We start from the raw sequence: 21,031 nt of genomic DNA, 5'->3' as shown, positions 1-21,031 counted from the left end.
CCAAAGTGCTGGGATTACAGGCGTGAACCACCATTCCCAGCTATTTTGTTATGTTTTACAATAAAAGAAAAGGTGTCCTAAAGTTGTGCATATTAGTGCTTGTGGGTTGGAATACAATTTCCAGTGAACTCAAAAATTGCTAGATCTGAAGTGCTTTGGATGAAAGTGAAATTAGCATGCTCAGGAACATTGTGGGAGGGATTGTACCAACGTCAGTTTCCTGGTTTTGAGTCAGGAAAATGACTCAAAAGTGTCCCCTGTCATGCCAGAGAAAATCATATAGAAAATGCATGGAAAAATTGGAATGATTTACTGAAATAGAAGAAAAGAAGCCTTATATCTAAACTACAATTCTGTATAAAATGTATGTGTAACTAAACACAAACTTGCTATTATCACTAGATATGAAGCAATGTTATCAATATCTCACAACTGTAAAAATGTACTTTGGCTAAAAGTGTTTGAAGAGTGAAGAATCTTCGAGAAAATGATGATCACCCTATATTTGGGGCCACCTTGTTTGTAGGCATAGACAGCTTTTCACAATTATGAAAGCTAACAGAGGATTTTTCTTTCTTAGACTGTGTACTGCAAAGACTTGTTTAAAAAAAAGTCGTATCTTAAAAGATGTTTACAAATCATCCATGTTTTTACTTTTCTCTCATGTAGAGCGAGAAACGGAGGGGAGAATTTGATCCTATTGAAGGAAAGATTGCACCCTAAAAACCTGGAGATAAAGAAAAATAGAGTTGTCAAAAAGATTTCACTCTCCCCACGGTCCTGATAGATATTTGTCAACTCCTGTCAGAATGGCTCGTCATTCTAATGCTTTGCTCTTCCCTGAAAAACAAGAAGCTACCAGCAGTAAGGCACAAGGGCAATGACTAAGATGCAATCTGCACATTTCTAACTCATTATGCAGGAGGGTGATACGCCAAGATAAATCAGGGTTGAATGGGAACGAGCTAATGTTTGGTGAGGAAATATTTATTATGGGTCACTATTGCATCATTTCAGGATAAGTAAATTCATGAGATGGAACATGAAATTTTAAAAACATATTTATAATTCATGGAAGGCCAAAATATTTTAAGTCCCGGGACAGTTAGAAACTACCTTATTTCGGCTGGGCATGGTGGCTCACGCCTGTAATCCCAACACTTTGGGAGATTGAGGGGTGCAGATCACAAGGTCAAGAAATGGAGACCATCCTGGCCAACATGGTGAAACCGTGTCTCTACTAAAATACAAAAAACTAGTCGGGTGTGCTGGCATGCACCTGTAGTCCAAGCTCGCAGGCTGAGGCAGGGGAATCGCTTGAAACCGGTAGGCAGAGATTGCACCACTGCACTCCAGCCTGGCGACAGAGCAAGACTTTATCTAAAAAAAAAAAAAAAAAAAAAAAAAAAAGGGGGGGGCCAGGCATGGTGGCTCATGCCTGTAATCCTAGCACTTTTGGAGGCCGCGGCAGGCAGATCACAAGTTCAGTAGATGGAGACCATCCTGGCCAACATGGTGAAACCCCGTCTCTACTAAAAATACAAAAAATAAATAAATAAATAAGCTGGGCATGCTGGTGCACACCTGTAGTCCCAGCTACTCAGGAGGCTGAGGCAGGAGAATTGCTTAAACCCAGAAGGCAGAGATTGTATCACTGAACTACAGCCTGGGATACAGTGTGAGGCTCCGCCTCAAAAAAAAAAAAAGTAAAGAAACTACCTTATTTCACACAATGACTTTGAAAATCACTAAGAACACAAAAAACCCTCATGGAGTCCACAAAACAATTTTTAGACAGAAGTGTTGTTTATCTGACAGTATAATACAAACATAAATTGAGCATCCTGATGATATATTTGCATAGTCTATTGTTAGGCTACCCTCTGGTGATTTCCAGAGACAAGTTCTTTCTGGTACTGATTATGTGAAACTGGTACCTTCCTATGGGACAACCAATCACAAAGTGTGAAAGTGATGTAAAATCTCCTTGATGCACCTACAAGGTTCACCGTGGGTGTCTATGGGAACTCTTTGTCAAAACTCTGTTTTACATGCTGTTAGTATACATAGTCACATACAAGTATGAAAGAATCATGCGTGGCCTAGATCTAGGGGCGATATCTGACAGTAGGGAGCTTGGGACTTCAAGAAGTCAAAAGACTAAATTGATAGGAAGCAGTGCTTAATGGACAGTAGGCAATCAATATTTGTTGCATGCATGAAGTAGACTAGATGGAGGTCTAGGAGTAGGACATTTAAAATCATGGATACATATGAATCCAAGTATGCAAGAACTCAGTTGGCTGCTGGGGACTGGGAAAATTCCAGGGGTCTTTCCACTCACTCCAGAGAGGAGGAAGACTAGCTCAGCAAAGAACAGTGATGCTATTGACAGTACTAAGAAGCGGAGTTTTCCAGTATAAGCATTTTATCCTTTGGATTAAAAAAACACTCAGTGGGCCAGGCACGGTGGCTCATGCCTGTAATCTCAGCACTTGGGGAGGCTGAGGCGGGCGAATCACGAGGTCAGGAGTTCAAGGCCAGCCTGGCCAATACGGTGAAACCTCATCTCTACTAAAAATACAAAAATTAGCCGGGCATGGTGGCAGGAGCCTGTCGTCCCAGCTACTCGGGAGCCTGAGGCAGGAGAATGGCTTAATCCCAGGAGGTGGAGGTTGCAGTGAACTGAGATTATTGCACCAATGCACTCCAGCCTAGGTGATAGAGTGAGACTCCATCTCAAAAAAGCAGAAAAAAAAATACTCAATGGTTTTCCAATTTTCATAGAAGAAAATCCAAGTCTTTACTATGATTGTGATTGCTCAACTTCTTCCAGAAGCAGATCCTGGAGAGGTGATAAGTAAATTCATGTGATGGAAAACGAAATTTTAAAAACATATTTACAATTCAAGGAAGACCAACATATTTTAAGTCCTGAGACTGTTAGAAACTACCTTACTTCACACAATGACTTTAAAAACCGGTAAGAACACAAAACCATCGAGTCCACAAAACAATTTTTAGACAGAGGTGTGTGTATTTCATAGCACAAAACAAATATAAATTGAGCATCCTGATGGTATATTTGCATAGCCTATTGTTAGGCTACCCTTTAGTGATATCCAGAGGAAAGTTCCTTCTGCTCTTGACTATATGAAACTGGTACCTTCCTATAGGGTAGGTAGGAAAGATTCTTGTGCACATGACTGATAAGGAAAGTGCTTTCAAGAGAGCTGGCTAGAGAAAGAGGAGGTAAGGAAGAATGTGACTTCAGGCCATGTTTTACCCTCAGCCTGACCCCGAGGGAATGGTGGAGCATAAATTGCATGTCAGAGTTTGTTCTGCCTCATGACAAGGAAACTAGGGACTTGTGATCCCCACCAGTAGATTAACTGCTATGGGGTACCCCTAGGGTGCCAGCTCAGTTCTCAGGATAGGTGAGGTGGTTCCAACAGACCAAGAGCAATCCTCTGAAGAAGGTTGCACATGCCAGCCATTAGCAGCAAAGCACACAGAAGCTGGCGGAGGTACGCACAGAGCTATTAAAAGGGACTGGAGGAGATTTGGGAGGGGAAACATATATTTCTGCTACAACAGTCACTTACAAGCCCACATGATGATGTTCTGCCAAGCTCTCTATCCTCTGCCCCAAGGTCTCTGTATTAGCCAAGGTTCTGCAGAAAACAGAACCAATGAGCTACATATATCTATCTATCTCTCTGTCTCTGTCTCTATCTCTCTATCTTTCTATCTATTTACCTGTCTCTCTGCCTGCCCTTCCATCTGCCCGCCCATCTATCTGTCCGTCCGTCCATCCACCACCCACCCACCCACCCAGCCATCTGTCTATCATCTATCTATCTATCTATCTATCTACCTACCTACCTACCTACCTATCTATCTACCTACCTACTTACCTATTACCTACCTACCTACCTACCTACCTATCTACCTACCTACCTACTTACCTACCTACCTACCTATCTACCTACCTACCTACTTACCTATTACCTACCTACCTACCTATCTACCTACCTACTTACCTACCTACCTACCTACCTATCTACCTACCTATCTACCTACCTACCTACCTACCTATATACCTACCTACCTACCTACCTATCTACCTACCTACCTACCTCTCTACCTACCTGCCTACCTACCTATCTACCTACCTACCTACCTACCTACCTACCTACCTATCTACCTACCTCCCTACCTATCTACCTACCTCTCTACCTACCTACCTACCTACCTACCTAAATACCTATCTACCTACCTACCTACCTACCTACTTACCTACCTACCTATCTACCTACCTACCTACCTACCTATCTACCTACCTCTCTACCTACCTACCTACCTACCTACCTATCTACCTACCTATCTACCTACCTACCTACCTACCTATATTTATTGTGGGAGATTTACAATAAAGAATTGGTATATGGGATTATGGAGGTAGAGAAGTTCTACCATCTGCCACTGGGAAGCTAGAGACCCAGGAGAGCTGGTGGTGTAAGTTCCAGTTCAGGCACAGGAGAAGACAGATATCCCAGTTCCAAAACAGTCAGGAGACAGAGAGAATTTGTTTCCTTCCTTTTTGTCCTATTCAGGCCTCCAACTGATTGGATAAAGCCCATCCACCATGGGGAGGGCTTTATCTAATTAACTCAGTTTACCAATGCCAATGCTAACGTCATCCAGAAATGCCTTCACAGGCATTCTAGCTGTATATCTGGGCACCCCGTGGCACAGTCAGGGTCACACATAAAATTAACCTTCACACTCTCGTTAGTTTCTGTACTCAAGCCACAAAGTTTCTGTGCATGGAGTATGAATACATAGATTGAGCTCTGTCAAGAAAAAGAAGGTAATGCTGGCCAGGAGAGTTTAGATGCTGAATTCTGAAAACAACGTCATAGAAAGGCTGCAGTGACTTCATTCCAAAGAAGTTAGTTCTTCTTTACTTTGTTTGTTTATTTATATTATTCCTCAGTGAGTCTTGTCTTTTAAAGCACAGGCTACAAACTGCCTTTTATTTTGCTGAGCTCCAGAAGTCAGAGGAAAAGACAGAGGCCTTGGTCCTCTAACATGAATTCTCAAAAGAGCTTATCCTGTCCCCACGGGGGTGAAAATTGGTTCTTTTGGGGAAACGGTGAAAAACAATCTCTTTTTATGTATAAAGCACAGATATACATAGACTGTATCAACAGATGCACCCAGTGTATCTATGGTTTTTCATAGGGGTGGAGGGCAGGCACGGTGGCTCATGCCTGTAATCTTAGCACTTTGGGAGGCAGAGGCGGGTAGATTGCCTGAGCTTAGGAGTTTGAGACCAGCTTGGGAAACATGGTGAAACCCCGTCTCTACTAAAAAATACAAACAAAATTAACCAGGCATGGTGGCATGCGCCTGTAGTCCCATCTACTAGGGAGGCTGAGGCATGAGAACTGCTTGAACCTGGGAGGTAGAGGTTGCAGTGAGCCAAGATTGGGCCACGGCAGTCCAGCCTGGGTAACAGAGTGAGACTCTGTCTCAAAAAAAAAAAAAAAAATTTTTTTTTTCATTGAGAGACAATTAGGAATAAATGTGTAAAATGACTCTGGGTGGAAGGAAACAATAATAATGATTTTATAAAGATTAAAAAAGACAATTCTAAAACCATAAGTATCTAAAGCTAAAAGGAAGCACCTTTTTTATCTAAGACCTTTCAACGGGCACCTCAAAGACCTGGATGCTCAGAACTTCCTGAAGCTCACACAGGGATTTGGTGAGAGAGCCTGGCACACAACAGGATTTTTTCAATCCTAGACCAATACACAGGTCACATGTTTCATGCAAAATTTCATATATCTGTGAGCAGAGTCCAAGTCTCTGCATTTCATCAACTCACACCCCCCACAGAGATGACACTTTGGAAAGGAAGCAAATGATCTGTGTGGTCAGATCACACACCTTTGGGATCCTTCAGGAGAGCTATGTGATCTTACTCTCTGAATGGTGAGATAAGGAACAGTCAGAGCAGAGAGAAAACACCCAGAGAACTGCAATATCCGGGCAAAAGTGTATCCGGACTCAGAAGCCTCAGAACTCAGAGAAGATTCGTGCAGCTTAGGAAATAAGGCTTCTTCCTGACTCCTCACCCACTCTTCGTGTCTCAATTTGACTCCTTCTTTTGCTGCTTAAAATCTATCCAGAAACTGAGGAGGTAGGGAGTGGAAACTTGGAAAAAGAAAAACGAAAATCTAGTGGATGCTAATAAACGTTTTATTTATCATTGGATAATTCAGCGTCATTAGACTCACTTATGTGAGTATAGCTTTACAATTCTCTGACTGTTCCTTGTCTCATCTCTGAGAGCAAGACAACATATCTCTTCTGAAGAATCCCAAAGGTGTGTGATTTGACCATGCAGATCATTTACTTTCTTTTAAAAGTGTCACCTCTGTGGGGGATGTGGGTTAATGAGAGGCAGAGACTTGGACTCTGCTCACAGATACACGAATTTTTGCATGAAAAACGTGGAATGTGCATTGGTCTAGGGTTGAAAAAATCCTGGTCTATGCCAGCCTCTCTCACCAAATCCCTATGTGGACTTTAGGCAGTTTGAGCATCCTGGTCCTTGATGTGCCCATCTAAAGGTCTTAAATAGAGGAGGTGCTTCCTTTAGATACCTATGGTTTTAGAATTTTCTTGAAGATAATCTCACAGGCTGGATACAGTGGCTCACGCCTGTAGGCAAGTGGATAATGAGATTAAGAGATCAAGACCATCTTGGCCAACAGGGTGAAACCCTGTCTCTACTAAAAATTCAAAAATTAGCTGGACATGGTAGCATGCGCCTGTAGTCCCAACTACTCTGGAGGCTGAAGCAGGAGAATCGCTAGAACCAAGGAGGCAGAGGTTGCAATGAGCTGAGATTGTGCGTGCCACTGCACTCCAGCCTGGTGACAGAGCAAGACTCCATCTCAAAAAAAAAAAAAAAAAAGACATGTTCACTGACATGAGTTAGCTTTATCATTCTCCCCGTCTGTTTCACTCATTCATTTACTCATTCAAGTATTTACTGAGTGCCTAGTATGTGCCAGGCGTTGCCCTCTATGCTGACATTGGTGGTGGGAAAGCACTAACATATAGTAATAACAATCAGATTTGGTCCTAACTCCAGGCAAATTTTAAATTTCACAGCAGAGCTAAGTAAAATAGGTAGACAAGCCTACCTTTTAATTAAATTATCTCCTGTTCCCTGGCTGGCATGTGACGAGCATATTTTCTGACTGTGCAAGGAGAAATGGGCTGTGTCATATGTGCGAATTCCACTCTCCTCTGGCAGGCTTCTTAATCCATGTTTGAGGGCAGTCAGGACTAAATGAAATCATGGAAACAAAAAAATGAAAAATGCAAAAAAAAAAAAAAAGTTTTAATTGGCCTACTCTGATCTCCCTTCTGTGATTGTATCACCGAGTTGGCAGCTTGTCACTTGTGGTTGCTAGGCAACTCTGAGCGGTAAGGAGAACGTGTCAGCCTGTGTTTCCCACCCTGTTGTTGAGTCTCCCGGTGTCTGGGACTGACGTCTGGTCCTACCTGACCCTCCACAGGGGTCTGGATGCTTCACGAGCCCCATGAATAAGCCTCTGACCTGGTGCTCAGAGCTGCCTCATGGGGAAGTAATTGATAAAACTTCAGCCCTCATTCAACAACTTTTTTTTTTTTTTTTTTTAACTAGAAACGGATTTTCACCATGTTAGCGAGGCTGGTCTTGAACTCCTAACCTCAGGTGATCCCCCCGCCTCAGCCTCCCAAAGTGCTGGGATTATAGGCATGAGCCACCACATATACACAATTTAGCACTCTAACTGTGACTTTGCTGAAATGGCCCCAGGGACCCCGCCCGAGTCTTTCCAGCCCCTCGGGTATATCAGCAGAACAGATGTGGAAGCAGAGGCAGGAGACACAGAATACCTGCATCCTCCTTCCCTGGTGAGCTATATGTACTTGGGAGCCCCATTCTGATGCCGTCTTTCCTATTCAGGCTCATAGAGTCCACAGAGTATGGGCGTTGCAGTCAGACAGAGCTGGGTCCACCTGTCACATACAAGCCAAGCGACTTTAAAGCATGTTTTTAGCCCCTCTGTGCCTCTGTTTTCCCATCTCTAAAGTGGAGCTGAGGTGGAAAGGTCCTTGAGCCTAGGAGTTTGAGACCAGCCTGGGAAACTTAGCAAGATCCTGTCTCTACAAAAAATAAAATAAAATAAAAACTAGCTGGGTATAGTGGTGTGCACCTGCAGTCTCAAAACTGCAGAGGCTAAGGCAGGAGGATCACATGAGCCCAGGGTTTCAAGACCGAGGTGAAGTATGATCACCCACTTCACTCTAGCCTTGGCAACAGAGTGAGATCTCATCTCTAAAAACAAAACAAAACAAAAAAAAATGAAAAAAAAAAATAAAATGGAGCTAACACTACTTCTATCCCAGGGTGTTGTTGAAGTTCTACTGGACAAAAACAGATGTAAAATGTTTAGTGCAATGCTAGCATATAGTTAATGCTCCACATTTTAGCAATTGTTATCCAGGCATCCAAGAAGAACTTTGAGGCATTTGTAGAATCCCGGAGCTGAAAAGGAAGTTAGCTAATGGTCACTGAGTCTCCTCATACCTTAACAGTCTGAGATCCAGAAAATCAAGAGTGTTGTACCCAAAGCCATGTCACTGTGATTGAAACTAAGGGCTCAGTTACCACCATAAAAATTTGCCAGGATTGGGTACAAAAATGAGTCCTCCTGCATTAAACGCATCTTGCAGGCAATGGGTAATAGTATTTGTATTGAGTAATCAGAGAGGCACTCAATGGACACAACTACTTGGAAGACAGCCTGTTTGGTCTAAGCATGTGCTTCAGACAGGGCCATGTCTCATAGAAGACGTCTGCTTATTTCCCTGGTGACTGTTTATTTCCCTGGTAGCTGATAGAAAAATGATCCACTCTCTTTACCATGGCATCCAAGATGCTACTTGACCTGGCTATGGCTCCCACTGCAGTCCAATTCCCCTCGTCTCCATTCATCTTCCTGTTGATACTCAGACATGCCGGGGGGCTCCTGCCTCAGGCCTCTGCATGAGCTATTCCCCTTGCTTGGAACACAGATATCAACATGGCTCCCCACTTCACTTGTTTCAAGCTGTTGCTCAAATATAATGTCCTCATGGAGGCCTTTCATGAGTTTCCTATGTAATACTGCTGCCCTCTCAAGCACTTTCTCTTTCCCTGCTTTTTCTTTATAGGACTTGTCACCACCTGACGCACTGCCTATGTATGTGCCTGTTGGTCATGCCCAATCCCCTGCCACTACACTGTAAGCTCCATGGGGGCACAGCTTTTTGCATTTGGTTCATTGCTTTATTCCCAGTGCTTAGAACTGCACCTGGCACACATTAGGTGCTCAATAAACATTTCTGGGATACATAGAAACCTCTGTCTGTGAGGTTTCCTCTGCTCTGCACTGCCCCATGTTCATTTTCCTTACTTCTACACACCCTTCGTGATGTAGCAATAAGCATCACCTCCTTTGAGAAGTCTGTCCTCACCTCCTCCAACCGGAATGGGGACCTGGCCATGTGGCTCCATAGAATCCTGCACTTATTCCAGAAAGGCAGCCATCAAATTGTTGTAATAACTTATTTGCCTGGTATGCCAACAAAAGCTTGGCCTGTTCTACAATTAGAGGGGCAATGAAAGAAAAAGAAGTCTTCCTCTGATTAACTTCCCTGACTGGTTTTCAGAGACCAAGCTTCCTGACTCCCATTCCCCGCCCCAATCCCAAAGCATTTCCCTCTAGATTGAGCTACTTAAGGGCAGGGCTTCATGTCATCCATCTTTATACTCCCAGCATAAGTGCAGCTCCTGACATGGCGTAAGCGCACAGCACTGTTACTCAAAAGACGAGAGTCCAGGCTCACCTTGAGCCATGAATTGGCCTATCAGGGCTTTCCAACCTTGGTACTTTCAACATATGAAACAGCAATTATTTGCCGTAAGGGAGCTGTCCTGTGCCTTGTAAAATGTTTAGCAGCATCCCTGGCCTCAACCCATACGCCAATAATACACACACCAATTTTGCAATCAAAACATCTGCAGACATTAGCAAATATCCCCTGGTGGGGGGGGGGGGGGAGTCACACGTCTTCAGTTCTGAACCATGACTCTAAGAGTTGACTACGAATTAATTCATTAAATCCTCACAGCAATGCTATCAGGGGAACTGCTATGAAATCTAGATTACAGATAAGTGAAATGAGGCTCAGAGAGGTTAGACAAGTCATTGAACATCATACAGCTAGGAATTGGCTGAATCAGGATATGAACTGGGCAGTCTGACTCCATAGTTTAGGCAATTAACCTAATGAATTAATGTTGGGAGTTGGGTGAGGAAGGGGGAGGCACTATTTTCAGTTTTGATATGGATTGCCTCATTTAATTATGTCTAGCCTTTAACACAGTCATTATTATTTCTAACATGGTACAGAGAAGGCAACTGAGGCACAGAAAGCACCCCATTAACTAGAGGCACAGCAACCAGAATTCAAGCGCATAGAGTGTGACACCAAAGCTTATGGTGGTGGGAGGTGGGGGGCTACTTCCACTCTGCTGCAAGTCTGCACAAAGTCATACTGCCCTTTACCAAGCCTTCCCTGCCAGGACAGCCTTGGCACAGTCCCCATGTTCCCTCTAAAATAGCTTCACTGCAACTCACTCTCAGTGTGCCCAACTCCCAGGGCACCAAGACCCGAGGGTCATGATGAGCACTTTCAAGTTCCAAAGCGGTCTTACACACAAAGACAACTCCTTACACACAAAGACAACTCCACGAGTGGGAAACTGCCAGAGGCGTCCCCAGAGTTGAGACTTCCAAAGTGGGGGCAGTCTTTGTCTTCAACCAAACCAGGCTTCACAGAAAAGCAGGAGGAGAGCCCAGAGGGGAGATTTTAGGGGTGTTTTCACAATAACATGAAAGTCTCTGACAAAAAAAGAGAGAATTACAAGCACCTTCCCCAGTCCCCTCCCTTTCAGTAGTTACCAAAGCAGAGATGATGTGTGTTTCAGAGGCATCTCTTGACATGATTGCCCTGATGTTTAAAATAATGATCAGATCATTTTCCCAAAGCCATTTCATCTAATGAGCCCAAATAGGATTATTGAGAAATTGCAAGGTCTTGCAGGAAGTCTGTCTTCTGACCTTGGGCATTGTTAGTCAGGCTGACTCACAGGAGACAAGATCCCCTTTCATTGTTAGGACAATTCTGCAGCCTTTTCTCCAAATAGGGTGATCCCAAAATGGTAAGGAAGAGACACTCTGAAGGGCAATAATTTTATCACCTATGCACCCAGACACAACCATCCACTTGCCCACAGGACAGAGAGACATGGTATGTGACTGTTTCCATGAGTCTCTATTGTGAAGTAATGTCAGCTTCTTTTAGGCAATACCCTCAGCTTCAGCAAGATGCAGAGAAGAAGGTTATACTAGAGCACAGTCAATTCTCCTCCAAAGACTTTTCTTTTCTCTTCTTTTTTTTTTTTTTTTTGAGACAGAGTTTCACTCTTGTTGCCCAGGCTGGTTGCAATGGCATGATCTCATCTCACTGCAACCTCCACCTCCTTGGTTAAAGTGATTCTCCTGCCTCAGCCTCCTGAGTAGCTGGGATTACAGGTGCACACCACCATGCCTGGCTAATTTTTGTATTTTTAGTAGAGATTGGGTTTCATCATATTGGTCAGGCTGGTCTTGAACTCCTAACCTCAAGTGATCTGTATGCCTCCCAAAGTGCTGGGATTATAGCTGTGAGCCACCAGGCCCAGCCTTAAGACATTTTTCTTAAAAACACAGCTTGAAAAGTAGATGAGGATAGTGAACACCATATGAGAAAAGGATGAGGGCAGATTTACACTGTCAGATACTAAAATGCATGCTTTGGGTACACTAATTGCAATGATAAATATGCATGGGCAAGAATTTGCAAAAGGATCAATGAATCAAAATATATAGCTCCAAAACAAACAGCACACATTCTTTCTCTCCATCCCCTCTTTCTTCTACACCTGCACACACATACCTGGGCAAACACATGTACACAATAAATTCAGCATTGTAAACCAACAGGAAGAGGAAGGTTTATCCATCAGATCAATCAACATACCCTTGAGAAAACAGAAATCACTCTAGGTATTTCAAACAGAGGGGACTTTAATACAGGGAACTGATTATAAATGTATAGAAAAATAAGAGGAGCAAAGCAGAGATTGCCCAGGGACTAACACATGTAGGAAGCCAGTACCTTCTCTAGAGCTGGATAATAAAAAGACGTATTATCAAGAACCCACACATCAGCAATACTGCTGATGCTGTCACCGGAAGCAGAAAAACAGTTTCGACATTTTTCCCATTTGTGAATCCCATGTGATTGATGCCGCTGGCCACTAGGAACCCACACTCAGACACCAAGGAACTCTGGGAATATAGTTTTCAGGTTTCTCGCTGTGGTATAAAGTGGAATATATACATAAGGACAGGCATAGGGCTGAGATATGACAGACAATGTTTAGCAAAGAAAATTTATCTGACAATGCTACAGAAAGTGGTGAGTTGGCAACTGAGCAAAAACAAACATTTTTACTTCTTGCTGTAAAGCAAAACCAATCCCAAGTTGTGCAGAGTTAAACATATACACCAGTATTCAAAGACAGAAAAGGAAAAGAACAGCAAAACAGAAAAATATGAGAAAAATGTTATGATTTAAGGTGACCAATAACTTTCTAGATACTGAGGCAATGAAAGAGTTACAAAAGAAAAAAATTTATGTATCAGAATAAAATAATTTCTAATTGTCAGATGATTAAGAATCAAATAATCTGGAAGGCATATTTACAACATGTATTAAAATGAGCTTAAAGCCTAACATATTACCGTATAAATATGAAGCTATAAACACCAGTAATTCTACTGAAGAAACATGTGCATATAATGGAATACTATGCAGCAGGTAACAGGATTTTACTACACACATTCACATGCATGAATCTTAATAACAATTTTAGATGAAATAAACCACAGAGTAATATTTACAGTACTGTGCCATTTATGTAAGGTTAGCTTAACTGTGTTGCTTACAGATACATGAATGTGTGTTAAAACTATTTTAAAAATCAAGGAAATGATGACCACAAATGTCAGAATTGTAGTTACTCCAGAAGGTGGGAGGAAAATAATTAAGAGGGACATGCAGGAGGCTTCTAAGGTACACAAATGCTCTATTTTATTAACTGAGTGGTGGATAGATTCATGTTTACTAATTATTATTTAAATTATACATACACATACTTCAACATGTGTCACAAAACTGAAAAACAAAAAAATACAGACAAAAAGAAATTTTTTTTTCTTTTTTTTTTTTTTTTGAGACAGAGTCTTGTTCTGTCACCAGGCGCCAGGCTGGAATGCAGTGGCATGAGCTCGGCTCACTGCAACCTCCACCTCCTGGGTTCAAGCAATGCTCCTGCCTCAACCTTCCAAGTAGCTGGGACTACAGGTGCTCGCCACCACGCCCAGGTAACTTTTTTTTTTTTTTTTTTTTTTTAGTAGAGACGGGGTTTTACCATGTTGGCCAGGATGGCCTTGATCTGTTGAACTCATGATCCACACACCTCAGCCTCCCAAAGTGCTGGGATTACAGGCATGGGCCACCGCGCCCCGCTCCCAAAAAGAAAAATTTAAACCATGAGGTAATATGAATCAATAATCAACAACACTTTGGATCAAAGAACTGTAAACTTAAATAATGAGATGAAATTGTTTAATAATCAAATTAACAAAGATTCTGGATCTCATAATTCTTATTGTTAGCATAAGTGTAATGAAAAATCCTATTCCCTGGGTGGGGGTATAACTTTGTTAAACATTTTGGGAAAGAAATTTGGCAATGCCTATCAGAAGAATTTAAAAATGTCCATGCCTTAGGGAAACGTCTTAAATTTCAGATAAAGTTTTTATGGCTAAAATCATGGTCATTTTAGTGTTTTTATAATAGTGAGAAATTTAGAAACATTATGGACATAAGTAAATCATGAGAGATATAATGAAACATTACACAGCTTTTAATGATGACTACAAAGGGATTGTCATTATCATGGGGAAATGCTTATGTCACATTATTCAGTGAGAAAAGCAAACTGCAAAACTTTATACCCAATGTGATCTCATCTATTAAAGAAAAACAAGCATATTGGAAGGGTATTTTCTTTCCACATAGTCATGTTACATTATATTTCAGCTTTTAGCTTGGCATTATTCCAAGAACATTCTCTCGTGGCAAGGAGATGGGAGGTTAGGTCATTTCCAATGACCATTCTTCATTCCTGTCTTGACTGACATAGTGATAGAGAAAGAGGAACTAATAGCTTGTGTCATCTTGGGCACCATGCTATTACTACATATTATCCCTGTGAGCTAGAAAACAGCACCCCCATTTGAACATCAGAGAAACTGAGTGGGCTTAAGGCACTCACTTAAGAGCACACAGCTAGTAAATGGCAAGGTGGTATGTGTGATTCCTAAACTGTTTCTGTAAATTCCCTTCCTTTCCATAAGGTAGGATCCCCAAGTCAAGCATCTGTGATATCACAGCCTTAATAACTTGGCTCAGAAATCAGCCTGCCTGGGCTGAGCTACTGCCTCTACTTACTAACTATGAGACTTCAGGTAAATTTTATTTAATTTCTCCATGCCTCAGTTTCTGTATCAGTCGAATGAGAATAAGAATGATGCCTTCCTTATAAGATATGATGCATGTAAAATGCTTAGAAATTTCTTGGCACTCAGTAGAAATTAGCAAACATTGCTGTCTCGAACAGGGCCTGAGTGAACAGTAAGGACTTATTTGAGGTGATTTACACTCTCACTTGCCCAGAGTCTCCAGTGGAATACCAACAGCAATGATCTACTCCAAGACATCATTTCACAGATGGAGACACCGAAGACCAGAAAGGTGAAGTAGAATAACCCAGTCCACCCATTGGCAAGTGATAGAGGGTGGTCCTGACTATTAGTGCATATTCTTTCCATCAATGTACAGCATTTCCCTGTAACCCCCTGTGACCAACTGCCAGGAAAACCAGACTACAACCTTCTCTTCATGCATACACTATGATTTATGTATATATTATCATTTGCTCTCTCAACAACCCCTGGAGATGAGCAAGGCAGGCACTGTGAGGAGAAAATGACCTGAGAGAGTTTAAGGGGTTTCTCCCTGTCCCATGGGGAACTGAGGCAGGACTCCCAGAGTTCTTTGTGCAACACCATGGTACCTCCAAGAGCTTTGTGTTTTGGCTACATTGGAAACCAACTTCAGATCTCTCTTATAGGCAGGAAGGAAGTTGGGCTGGTGAATGTTCTCACCCTGATCTCTCTCTCTCTCTCTCTCTCTCTCTCTCTCTTTTGAGCCAGAGTCTCACTCTGTCACCCAGGCTGGAGTGCAGTGGTGCCATCTTGGCTCGCTGCAACCTCCATCTCCTGGGTTCAAGTGATTTTTCTGCCTCAGCTTTCCAAGTAGCTGGGATTGTGATGCCCACCACCACATCTGGCTAATTTTTGTGTTTTTAGTAGAGACAGGGTTTTGCTATATTGGTCAGGCTGGTCTTGAACTCTTGACCTCAGGTGATCCACCTGCCTTGGCCCCCCAAAGTGCTGGGATTACAGGCATGAGCCACCAAACCCAGCCTGATTTCTCTCTTAAACCCCATGGTTCCAGCTATTATTCATCAACATCTCATTGACAGGAAAGTAGCTTCCTCCAGCACTTTACTTGTGGGGTAGCCCATTAAGCTTTCTTCCAGAGCTCAGGTAATCAAATATGGGAATTGTGACAGGGCTTAGGCCAGTGGGACAGAAGTGATGCCATCCCTCTTCCCAACACCACCCCTGCTGTCTACAGCCTTGAGGTTACAATTCCTGCCTTACTTATGCATGATGTTAACCTGTGATGCTTTCTGAAGCCTGACAGCTACCAAAACTCTCAAGAGCTTCTGGCAGGGGTATAAATTGGAAACAAGAAATCCTTTCAATTTCTCCTAAGGCTAAGCACACACCTCCTTATGATCTAGCAGTTCCACTCCTAGGCATGTACTCAAGTGAAAAAAGTGTTTATGTTCATCCAAAGATATTGATAAATGTGTTTATGACTGCTTTATTAACACAGACAAAATTGCAAGCAACCAAATGTTCAGAAATAGGAAAATGGATAAATTGTGGCAATATTCATTCAATAGAATTTTGTGCAGCAGTAAAAAAAAGTGAAGTACAGCTTCATGTATGGATGAATCTCACAACTGTAATGATGAGAAAAATAAGGCAGAAACAAAAGAAAACATACTGTAGGATGCCATTTATATCAAGTTCAAGAACAGGTGAAATCATTCTATCATGCTAGAAGTTAAACTGTGTTTACTGTTGTGGGCAAGGTTCTACTGATTAAGGGAAGAAAGCTTCTGGGGTGACAGAAATGTTCTATTTCTTGACCTTGAATGGAGGTTCTACTAGTGTAACATATGTGAAAATTCATTATGCTTTACTTTTACGAAATGTGCACTTTGCTCTATGTATATACAATATTTAAAAAGACAAATCCTGCCAGCTGGATCACGAAGGATTCATTCACCAAGAACTCAGAATAATCCCTAAGCAAAAACCCATAAGATAAGCTTATCTTTTAAGTCAGTTGGTGGATTCTGTATATACCAAGTGAGTTTTCCTTTCCCTAAGACCCAACCTAGGCTGGGATACATCTCTCTTCTCAGAGGTGTTGCTGGCATTGCACTCCCTGAGCCGCTGCTGTGTGTGTCTGTCTGCCCCTCAGACCACATGTTCCGAGAGCAGAGACTATGCACCATTCATTTCCCTTCCCCAGTATGTAGCAGAGTGCCCGGCTCAGACATGCAGTGACTATGGATGGGACATATGAAGTTGTGAATGCACAAAAGAATGAAGGAACATGGCACACAGAAATATAATCTATGACCACAATCTAGAAAGCTTCTGCGGGGTTGTGAGCTGTGGAATCATCATTTAGGCAGCATGATATGAGCCAGTGGTTCTCACCCTGGAAAAGTTTTACACCACAGGGGTCAGCTGGTGATGTCCAGAGTTAATTTTGGTGATCACAACTGGGGATGGGAAGCAATGCTGTTGTACCTGGAATAATGCTAAGTAGCCTACAAGGCACAGGAAAGCACACCTCTTCCCAACACACACACACACCATCCAGCTCAAAATGTCAGTAGCGCTAAGACTGAGAAAACCCTGGTGTAGAGGAACAGGAGCTAAACACAGGAAGAAAGCCTTGAGTTCAAATGTTAACTGCCTACTTAATAGCTGTGTGATTCTAGGTAAGTCGTAAAACCTCTTAGATCTTTCCCTTTTGCACTAATAGGGCTGATCCCTACTTTAAAAGTAGATGAGAATATTAAATGAGCTGAACTATGTGAAGTGCCTGGCTCAAAACAGGAGTCCAGTGAGACTCGGTTCCCTTCTCCTCTCCACTGTTTCTGATCTGCTTCCCCAGAGCCACAGATGGGCAATTTCTAGTAAAAACAGCTGTCAAGCATTGCTGCTTCTTCCTCTGAAACTCTTGAAGAACAAGCCAGCCTGTGAAGAATGCACTTTATTTGCCAGGTACCTCAGTAGTCTCTGTTCCTAATGAAATGCGTTATTAAAAAAATAAAGTCAACATATTCAGAACTCAGGCCCACGATACATCCCAGTGTAATCTGCCATTCTCCCTGCCTTGCAGGTGTCCTCTAAGCCTGCCACTGAAAAACCAATTCTGATTTACCCCACTTTCTCTTGCTTTTCTCTAAGTCTCCACAAACACACTGGGTTCCCGAGAGATACAAGGCAACGCCACACGCAATACTAGCGCTGTGTACAAGTGGAAGAGACATAGTGAAGAAAGCCCAGCCTTATTCTCTGCAAATGGGAAGTGGAATTTCCCGCAGGGCTCAATCTAAGGCTTGCTACATTTGTCTCTTCTGCCCCTTTATGTATTTATGAAAGCGGCAGCCCCCTAGGCAATCTGAAGCTGGATGCTTATGTGTGTTGATTACGATGAAGTTTTGCTGTCCTTGGTGCTGAAAAAGTCTCCAAGTGCTAAGGGCCATGCTTTTCCATTACTCATATTGTCCAGGGACTATAAAATGGGGCATTAATATACATGTAAACGTTATTTTAGTAAATGCTTAGTATAGAACATTTGGGAAACACACAGAACGGAAGTAACAAAATAATTAGTATTTACTGAGAGTATACTGCTTTTCAGGCATCATTATTGACTTTATCTTGGGAGCTATGGACCATATATTCCCAGTTTTTCAAATGAGGAAAACTGAGGCAAGAATAGTCCCATTCACATGAACTTCCAGTGACAACCACACCGACAACAGAAGAACAGCTGGGTTCCTACAAAGGCCAGTTGCACCACTGGCCTTTCTTCATCTTCTTTCTTCATCGTCTTTCTTCATCTTCTCCAAAACTTGGTTTGTCTTGGCTCCCACATGTACCATTTCCTCTCCTGGACCATCATCTTCAGTCTTTCTACTATACAATTTTCTCACTGGCACACAAGCATGCCTCAGGATTTCTCATCTTACAGAAAAGCAAGAGCTCTTGGCTACCACATCCATCCCTCAAATAACTTTCTCATTCTTTTCCTCCTTTCCAAGGAGACGTTCCTTGAATGAATGGTTTTTAGCCCTTGTCTCCATGTATACAACTCCCATTTTATATTATTTCCTCAAATCACTCCCCCTGAAGTGAACCAAATTGAAATAAACAATGATCATCCCATTAAGAAATCCTGTGGTTGCTTCTTTGAGCTCTCCTTTCAGTTCCCAGCAACATTTGACATCAATAACTCCCTTCTTCTTAAACTACTTATTTTTTCTCTTTACTATTGGGTCACAACAAAATCCTAGGTTTCTTTTTAACTCCATGGCCCAGATTCTCAGTCCTTTTCCCGGATCCTTCTCTTCTCCTCCCCTTAAAATATTTTTCCCCAGGGCTTGGTCCTGGAAAGCCTTCACTTTTCCAACTCTACTCCTCATCCAGTGAGCAATCTTGTCCATTCCCATGGCTTTAAAAACCATCCATATGTTGATGCTTGCTAAGTTTATATCTCCAAGTTGAGGCTAATCATATATATCTCCAGGCAATCATTCCACAGCCTCTCCAATCACTACTTGGATGTCTTAGCATCTCAAACTTCACAGAATTAAAAAGTACTTCTGATTTCCACCCCCAAACCATCTCCTACCCCACTCCTCCTCAACTCAGAAAATGCCACAACTTCATTTCTCAAACCAAAATCCTAGGAATCATCTTTTATTTTCCCTTATGGTTCACAACCAATCCTCTAATCTAGTTCCACAGACTGAGCCTACAAAATATATGCCAATGTCATCCACTTCTCTCCATCTCCAATGCCACTACCCTAGCATCTCCACCCTCTCTTCCAAGGGTTGCTCAGAAGTCTCATTTTTTAAATTGAGCTTTGATTGAGTAGGTAGTACATATATTTAAAAATCTAACCATATCAAAATATATACACCTCCATCCTCCATCACACCAGTCCCAACTTTACACCTCACAGGTAACCAGATTTTCACTTCATTTTAAAAGACTCCCTAGCATCTCCACCTCTCTTCCCAGGATTTCTAGGAAGTCTCATTCTTTATATTTGAGCTTTGACTGAGTAGGTAGTACACACATTCAAAAATCTAACCATATCCAAATATGTATGCCTCCATCCTCCATTGCTTTGATCCCACCTTTACACTTCACAGGTAACCAAATTTTCACTTCAGTTTTAAAGACTCTTTCAAGAGTCTTTATGGAAATATAAAATGTCCATTCCTCCTGTTTTTACAGAATTGTTAAAACATCATGCATTCTATTCTGTTCCTTGCTCTGTTCACTTGGCCATACATCTTGGAGAGCTTCCCATATGGATGCTGAAGAGAACACTCTCTTTAGTTGCTTAGCATTCCAACATATGCCTGTGACAACGTTTATTTAACTGGTAATATATCCTTTGGCAATTGGGTTGTTTCCAATATTTTGCTATTTCAAATGATACTGCAATGATCTTGCATATACTGTTCTCACACATGCCATTATATCTATATTATTAAATAACCAGAAGATTACGGAATCAAACGAAACATGCAAAAAGCACTTAATTGATTTCTGTTTTCTCTCTTGAATTCTACATTACATTTCCAAAAGCATCTACAGTGGTGTTTTTAAAAATGTAAATCCTATTAAGCTGCTTCCCAGCTCAAAGCCCTCCAGTGGCTTTCTGCTGCATGTATATGGATATAAATGCCTATTGAAGCCTCCAATGTCCACATTTTTTACACTTTGCCTACTTGGCCACTCATTAGGCTCCAGCAATTCGGTATATCTCTAGAGCACACCCAACTCTCCTTGCCTTGACACTTGCTCATCTCTCTACCTGGCACACTCTTCAACCAGATCTTCATATTTTCCCTCTCTATCAACCAGATCTTCATATTTTCCCTCCCTGTCAACCAGATCTTCACATTTTCCATCTCCATCAACCAGATCTTCACATTTTCCCTATCAACCAGATCTTCACATTTTCCCTCTCTATCAATGAAATCTTCATATTTTCCCTCYCTGTCAACCAGATCTTCACATTTTCCATCTCCATCAACCAGATCTTCACATTTTCCCTCTCTATCAACCAGATCTTCATATTTTCCCTCCCTGTCAACCAGATCTTCACATTTTCCATCTCCATCAACCAGATCCTCACATTCTCCCTCCCTATCAAACAGATCTTCACATTTTCCCTCCCTGTCAACCAAATCTTCACATTTTCCCTCTCTGTCAACCAGATCTTCACATTTTCCTTCTCTATCAACCAGATCTTCACATTTTCCCTATCAACCAGATCTTCA

At 42.0% G+C, this 21,031-nt stretch overlaps 1 long non-coding RNA gene across 1 annotated transcript; it reads right to left on the bottom strand.

Annotated features, from left to right (window-relative positions):
• Nucleotides 1–894: 894 nt before the first annotated feature.
• On the bottom strand, nt 895–21,025 carry LOC116526481. The gene is made up of 3 exons (XR_004258175.1): nt 20,572–21,025; nt 18,853–18,857; nt 895–906 (listed from the first exon to the last, which is right to left on the bottom strand). It is a non-coding gene; the product is annotated as an uncharacterized LOC116526481 (long non-coding RNA).
• Between the last annotated feature and the right edge of the window lie 6 nt (nt 21,026–21,031).

This window comes from Sapajus apella, unplaced genomic scaffold (genome assembly GCF_009761245.1).
Source record: "Sapajus apella isolate SASKATOON/1434 unplaced genomic scaffold, GSC_monkey_1.0 scaffold51, whole genome shotgun sequence".
Classification (NCBI taxonomy): Eukaryota; Metazoa; Chordata; class Mammalia; order Primates; family Cebidae; genus Sapajus; species Sapajus apella.
This window is presented reverse-complemented; position numbering and strand designations above follow the sequence as displayed.